General features: G+C 39.6%; 1 non-coding gene across 1 annotated transcript; it reads left to right on the top strand.

The window, feature by feature from the left end:
• The first annotated feature begins 6,786 nt into the window (after positions 1–6,786).
• Positions 6,787–6,858, top strand: TRNAR-UCU (transfer RNA arginine (anticodon UCU)). The gene has a single exon. It is a non-coding gene; the product is annotated as a tRNA-Arg (tRNA).
• Positions 6,859–7,970: the final 1,112 nt, after the last annotated feature.

The raw sequence follows: 7,970 nt of genomic DNA, 5'->3' as shown, positions 1-7,970 counted from the left end.
AACGATTTTTCCCTATCAGCTGTAGGAAGGAAGGACACTTCACGAGAATCAAAAAACGAAGAAAGTATGGCCTATACTACTACTCTATGGATAAAGTTTCTCAAATTGATAGAGAAAGCACCGTAAAGATCAATTAGTGAGCGACTGGGTCGATACAACTAAAAAAAACTGCTTACTTATCCCATGATATGGGGCAAAATTTAGGAATCCGCTTATGTAATAGAGCCGATCCACTAAGGGATTAAGCAGCGGTGTAGTATCAGATCCCAAAGATAGTAAGTTCTTTTTTCTTTCTTATGGAAAAAAGTCTTTTTCAAGGATTCTATAGAGATTTCATATATGAAACCGGGATAGTTACCTCTCAGAAAATTTGAACGAAGGCTCTATATCTATCTATGCTTCATTCTTCTGAAGGTGGGAAAAAAGATCAAACTGATTATTGATAAAAATTAGGGTTTGAAACTTAGGTAATTAATTTCTTCTGCTTAACCCAAGAACAAATTGGATCGATTTTTGATAAATCGAATTCAGTTAAGATAGGGGAAATTCAGATAGCAATTTCTGAGCCGTATGAGGTAGGAAACTCTCAAGTACGGTTCTAAGGGAAGGAACTTCCTATTCCGACCGAGGAGAACAGGCCATTCTACAGGGTGATTCGGAAATTGCGGAAGCTTGGTTTGATCAAGCTGCTGAATATTGGAAACAAGCTATAGCGCTTACTCCGGGAAATTATATTGAAGCACAGAACTGGTTGAAGATTACGAAGCGCTTTGAATTTGAATAAGACCATGCTCCTTCTTTTTCATAAAATGGGTGGTTTGGTTGTTGATCCATTAATCAAATAAATTAGGTCGTAAGATCGAATCAAGAATTTCATTATATCCATTTCTTATACCTTCTATTTTATATGATATTTCATAAGAATAAACCATAGGGATAGGGTCTAGAATAGAAGTAATAAAGTGAATAAAAAGAGGGGGCAATCTAAATATTGCTAATATATTAGGACCATCTTATTAATAATTCTAATGAGTTATCTTGGAATTTAGAATCAAATAAAAAACCCTATATTATGCTCAAGGAAAGTAGATATAGATAGGAGCTTATGCCCTCAAAAAAAATACACTAGTTTCTTAAATTAAAAATAAAAAAGATTTTTTTCTTACGTCGAGAAATATTTGTTTTTCAAGATAAACAATGTCCGTTAGGCACCTAATCTTTATGTCATAATAGACCCGAACACTTGCCTCGGATTGACTTCAATATATAATTGCTCCAGTGAATAACTAAAAAAAAAATAGAAGGATGGTAGATAGTAAAGAAAAGAACTAATCACAATATCTATCTTTCAAAATCTATCTTTCAAAATCTATCTTTCAAAATATATATCTTTCAAAGATTCACTAAAAAGACAGTTGGCGGGTCTCTTTGTATGTCTTGTCCGGAAAGAGGAGGACTTAATGATTATTCGTTCGCCGGAACCAGAAGTAAAAATTGTTGTGGATAGGGATCCTGTAAAAACATCTTTTGAGGAATGGGCCAGACCCGGCCATTTCTCAAGAACACTAGCTAAGGGCCCTGATACTACCACTTGGATCTGGAACCTACATGCTGATGCTCACGATTTCGATAGTCATACTGGTGATTTGGAGGAGATTTCTCGAAAAGTCTTTAGTGCTCATTTCGGGCAACTTTCCATTATCTTTCTTTGGTTGAGTGGCATGTACTTTCATGGCGCCCGTTTTTCCAATTATGAAGCATGGCTAAGTGATCCTACTCACATTGGACCCAGTGCTCAGGTAGTTTGGCCTATAGTAGGGCAAGAAATATTGAATGGTGATGTAGGCGGGGGTTTCCGAGGAATCCAAATAACCTCTGGTTTTTTTCAGCTTTGGCGAGCATCTGGAATAACTAGTGAATTACAACTCTATTGTACTGCAATTGGTGCATTGATTTTTGCAGCGTTAATGCTTTTTGCTGGTTGGTTCCATTATCACAAAGCCGCTCCCAAATTGGCCTGGTTCCAAGATGTAGAATCCATGTTGAATCACCACTTAGCGGGATTATTAGGACTTGGGTCTCTTTCTTGGGCGGGGCACCAAATTCATGTATCTTTACCAATTAACCAATTTCTTGACGCTGGGGTGGATCCTAAAGAGATACCACTTCCTCATGAATTTATCTTGAATCGGGACCTTTTGGCTCAACTTTATCCTAGTTTTGCCGAAGGAGCAACCCCTTTTTTCACTTTAAATTGGTCCAAATACGCAGAATTTCTGACTTTTCGCGGAGGACTAGATCCAGTAACCGGTGGTCTCTGGCTGACCGATATTGCGCACCATCATTTAGCTATTGCTATTCTTTTCCTAATCGCAGGTCATATGTATAGGACCAATTGGGGTATTGGCCATGGACTTAAAGATATTTTGGAGGCTCACAAGGGCCCATTTACAGGACAAGGCCATAAGGGTCTTTATGAAATCTTAACAACGTCATGGCATGCTCAATTATCTCTTAACCTAGCTATGCTAGGCTCTACAACCATTGTTGTAGCTCATCATATGTATTCTATGCCTCCCTATCCATACCTAGCTACTGACTATGGTACACAACTTTCCTTGTTCACACACCACATGTGGATTGGCGGATTTCTAATAGTCGGTGCTGCTGCACATGCAGCAATTTTTATGGTAAGAGACTATGATCCAACTACTCGATACAACGATCTATTAGATCGCGTCCTTAGACACCGCGATGCAATCATATCCCACCTTAACTGGGTATGTATATTTCTAGGTTTTCACAGTTTTGGCTTGTACATTCATAATGATACCATGAGTGCTTTAGGCCGTCCACAAGATATGTTTTCGGATACTGCCATACAATTACAACCTATCTTTGCTCAATGGGTACAAAATATCCATGCTACTGCGCCTGGCGTAACAGCTCCTGGTGCAACAACAAGTACTAGCTTAACGTGGGGAGGCGGCGAGTTAGTAGCAGTAGGTGGCAAAGTGGCTTTGTTACCTATTCCATTAGGAACCGCAGATTTTTTAGTCCATCACATTCATGCATTTACCATACATGTGACTGTATTAATACTTTTGAAAGGTGTTTTATTTGCTCGGAGTTCCCGTTTGATACCCGATAAAGCAAATCTAGGTTTTCGCTTTCCTTGCGATGGGCCTGGCCGAGGGGGAACATGTCAAGTATCCGCCTGGGATCATGTTTTCTTAGGTTTATTCTGGATGTACAATGCAATTTCGGTAGTCATTTTCCATTTCAGTTGGAAAATGCAGTCGGATGTTTGGGGTACTATAAGTGATCAAGGGGTGGTAACTCATATTACAGGGGGAAACTTTGCACAGAGTTCCATTACGATTAATGGGTGGCTTCGAGATTTCTTGTGGGCACAGGCATCGCAAGTCATTCAGTCTTATGGTTCTTCATTATCTGCATATGGTCTTTTTTTCTTAGGTGCTCATTTTGTCTGGGCCTTCAGTTTAATGTTTTTATTCAGCGGCCGTGGTTATTGGCAAGAACTCATTGAATCTATCGTTTGGGCTCATAACAAATTAAAAGTTGCTCCTGCTACTCAGCCTAGAGCCTTGAGCATTATACAAGGACGCGCTGTAGGAGTAACCCATTACCTTCTGGGTGGAATTGCCACGACATGGGCATTCTTCTTAGCGAGAATTATTGCAGTAGGATAGTGGCTAGGAGGATTTGAAAGGCATTATGGAATTAAGATTTCCCAGGTTTAGCCAAGGCTTAGCTCAGGACCCCACTACTCGTCGTATTTGGTTTGGTATTGCTACCGCACATGATTTCGAAAGTCATGATGATATTACTGAAGAACGTCTTTATCAGAACATTTTTGCTTCTCACTTTGGGCAATTAGCAATAATCTTTCTATGGACGTCCGGAAATCTGTTTCATGTAGCTTGGCAAGGAAATTTTGAATCATGGATACAGGATCCTTTACACGTAAGACCTATTGCTCATGCGATTTGGGATCCTCATTTTGGTCAACCCGCTGTGGAAGCCTTTACTCGAGGAGGTGCTGCTGGTCCAGTGAATATTGCTTATTCTGGAGTTTATCAGTGGTGGTATACAATAGGATTACGCACCAATGAGGATCTTTATACTGGAGCTCTTTTTCTATTATTTCTTTCTACGCTGTCCTTAATAGCGGGTTGGTTACATCTACAACCCAAATGGAAACCAAGCCTTTCGTGGTTCAAAAACGCGGAATCTCGTCTCAATCATCATTTGTCAGGACTTTTCGGGGTAAGTTCTTTGGCTTGGACAGGACATTTAGTTCATGTTGCTATTCCCGCATCCAGGGGGGAGTACGTTCGATGGAATAATTTCTTAGATGTATTACCCTATCCCCAGGGGTTGGGACCCCTTTTGACGGGTCAATGGAATCTTTATGCCCAAAACCCTGATTCGAGTAATCATTTATTTGGTACCGCTCAAGGAGCGGGAACTGCCATTCTAACTCTTCTTGGGGGATTCCATCCACAAACACAAAGTTTGTGGCTGACCGATATGGCTCACCATCATTTAGCTATTGCATTTATTTTTCTCATTGCCGGTCACATGTATCGAACTAACTTCGGAATTGGGCACAGTATTAAAGATCTTTTAGAAGCGCATACTCCTCCGGGGGGTCGATTAGGGCGTGGGCATAAGGGCCTTTATGACACAATCAACAATTCGATTCATTTTCAGTTAGGTCTTGCTCTAGCTTCTTTAGGGGTTATTACTTCCTTAGTAGCTCAACATATGTACTCTTTACCTCCTTATGCATTCATAGCACAAGACTTTACTACTCAAGCTGCTTTATATACTCATCACCAATATATTGCAGGGTTCATCATGACAGGGGCTTTTGCTCATGGAGCTATTTTTTTCATTAGGGATTACAATCCGGAACAGAATGAGGATAATGTATTGGCAAGAATGTTAGACCATAAAGAAGCTATCATATCTCATTTAAGTTGGGCTAGCCTCTTTCTAGGATTCCATACCTTGGGCCTTTATGTTCATAACGACGTCATGCTTGCTTTTGGTACTCCAGAAAAGCAAATCTTGATCGAACCTATATTTGCCCAATGGATACAATCTGCTCATGGCAAGACGACATATGGGTTCGATATACTCTTATCTTCAACGAATGGCCCCGCTTTCAATGCGGGTCGAAGCCTATGGTTGCCCGGATGGTTGAATGCTGTTAATGAGAATAGTAATTCGCTTTTCTTAACAATAGGACCTGGGGATTTCTTGGTTCATCATGCTATTGCTCTAGGTTTGCATACAACTACATTGATTTTAGTAAAGGGCGCTTTAGATGCACGCGGTTCCAAATTAATGCCAGATAAAAAGGATTTTGGATATAGTTTTCCTTGTGACGGCCCAGGGCGCGGCGGTACTTGTGATATTTCTGCTTGGGACGCATTTTATTTGGCAGTTTTCTGGATGTTAAATACCATTGGGTGGGTTACTTTTTATTGGCATTGGAAACATATCACATTATGGCAGGGCAACGTTTCACAATTTAATGAATCCTCCACTTATTTGATGGGATGGTTAAGAGATTACCTATGGTTAAACTCTTCACAACTTATCAATGGATATAATCCTTTTGGGATGAATAGTTTATCGGTATGGGCGTGGATGTTCTTATTTGGACATCTTGTTTGGGCTACTGGATTTATGTTCTTAATTTCCTGGCGGGGGTATTGGCAGGAATTAATTGAGACTTTAGCATGGGCTCATGAACGCACACCTTTAGCTAATTTAATTCGCTGGAGAGATAAGCCCGTGGCTCTTTCCATTGTGCAAGCAAGATTGGTTGGATTAGCTCACTTTTCCGTGGGTTATATATTCACTTATGCAGCTTTCTTGATTGCCTCAACATCAGGCAAGTTTGGTTAATTTAGTTTGTTTTTTTGTACTGTATCAGCACCTAGTTCATTACTCTTGATAGAGAGGGAGGATCTGCCTTTTTAGATTTCTTTTTCTATTTATTTTTCCATCTAGGATTAGAACCGTATACTTGGTAATAATAGCAACGACACATTATGGCAAAAAAAAGTTTGATTCAGAGGGAGAAGAAGCGGCAGAAATTAGAACAGAAATATCATTTGATTCGTCAATCTTTAAAAAAAAAGATAAGAAGCAAAGTTTCTCCCTTGAGTTTGAGTGAAAAAACGAAAATGCGAGAAAAATTGCAATCCCTACCGCGTAATAGTGCACCTACACGCCTTCATCGACGTTGTTTTTTGACCGGAAGACCTAGAGCTAACTATCGACATTTTGGGCTATCCGGACACGTACTTCGAGAAATGGTTTATGAATGTTTGTTACCGGGTGCAACAAGATCCAGTTGGTAAGGATAAAATACCCTTTCGTATTTGTATGGATTTCTGGAATTGATAATCATAGAGGAGCCCTCTTTACCATTCTGTATAAATGGACTATTCTATTTGTATAGATATTGGTAGAGGGGCGTATCCAACCCTCTTTTATCCACTAGTTACCCCTCTTTAGTTTAAGAGTATAGAGCAGTTTGGTAGCTCATAAGGCTCATAACCTTGGGGTTGCGGGTTCGATTCCCACTACCGCCTCCATACTCCTTCTTTATGATATATGCATGATATAATATATACATCATGCATTTGTATCTGGATTTTTTGATTTCCTAAAAGAGTTTTGGTCTAACAGTTTTTTCTCGGAAGAAGCAAAAAAATAAAAGAAAGAATAAAATATGAAAGAAAAGCGTCCATTGTCTAATGGATAGGACAGAGGTCTTCTAAACCTTTGGTATAGGTTCAAATCCTATTGGACGCAATCTTATTTCTATCTATTCTTTAAATAACTATACTAAACTAAAAACAAAGAAAACTTTTTTGCATGATTCAAATGAAAAAGCTTTCTCAACGATTCCTATTCTACTAACAAGAGTAGACATGCAAAATTTATTTGTTACTGAAGAGAAAACCGTTCCAGCTGTTCCTGAATAGCTTCCTTCAAAAGGATTTCCGCTTGCTCGGTGAATGTCTTGCTAGAAGATATAATTTCTTGGAATTGAGGTTTAGTATCTTTTAGATGTTTACGTAACTCATCCAGAAATTTATTTACCTGTTCAATTTCTAACGAATCAAGATATCCTCTTGTTCCGGTATAAATAGTAGCTATCTGCTCTTCCACTGGGAGAGGATTTGCCTGGGATTGTTTAAGCAATTCCCTTAATCGTCGACCCCTTGCCAATTGATTCTGACTTGTTTTATCGAGAGCAGAGGCGAATTGTGCAAAGGCTTGTAACTCTGCGAATTGCGCTAGTTCCAATTTTGATTTGCCAGCTACTTGTTTCATGGCTTTAATTTGAGCCGCGGATCCTACTCTGGAAACAGAAATACCCACATTAATAGCGGGTCGAATTCCGGCATTGAATAGATCCGCAGATAAGAATATTTGTCCATCTGTAATGGAGATTACATTAGTAGGAATATAGGCGGAAACGTCTCCAGATTGAGTCTCAACTATTGGTAAAGCGGTCATACTTCCTTCGCCTAAAAGAGAATTTAATTTAGCGGCTCTTTCTAAAAGGCGTGAATGCAAATAAAAAACATCCCCTGGATAAGCCTCACGTCCGGGAGGTCTTCTTAATAGAAGGGACATTTGGCGATAAGCTTGTGCCTGTTTGGAGAGATCATCATAAATTATTAAAGTATGCCGTTCGCGGTACATAAAATACTCAGCCAGGGCTGCTCCCGTATAAGGAGCGAGGTATTGTAATGTAGCAGGTGAATCCGCCATTTCAGCTACTACAATAGTGTATTCCATGGCCCCCTCCTCATGGAAAGTAGTTACTACTTGAGCTACGGAGGATGCTCTTTGACCGATAGCTACATAAACACATATTACACCTTGCCCTTTTTGATTGAGAATTGTATCTGTGG

This window comes from Triticum urartu, unplaced genomic scaffold, assembly GCF_056163025.1.
Source record: "Triticum urartu cultivar PI428250 unplaced genomic scaffold, HENAU_Tu73 scaffold258, whole genome shotgun sequence".
Taxonomy (NCBI): domain Eukaryota; kingdom Viridiplantae; phylum Streptophyta; class Magnoliopsida; order Poales; family Poaceae; genus Triticum; species Triticum urartu.
This window is presented reverse-complemented; position numbering and strand designations above follow the sequence as displayed.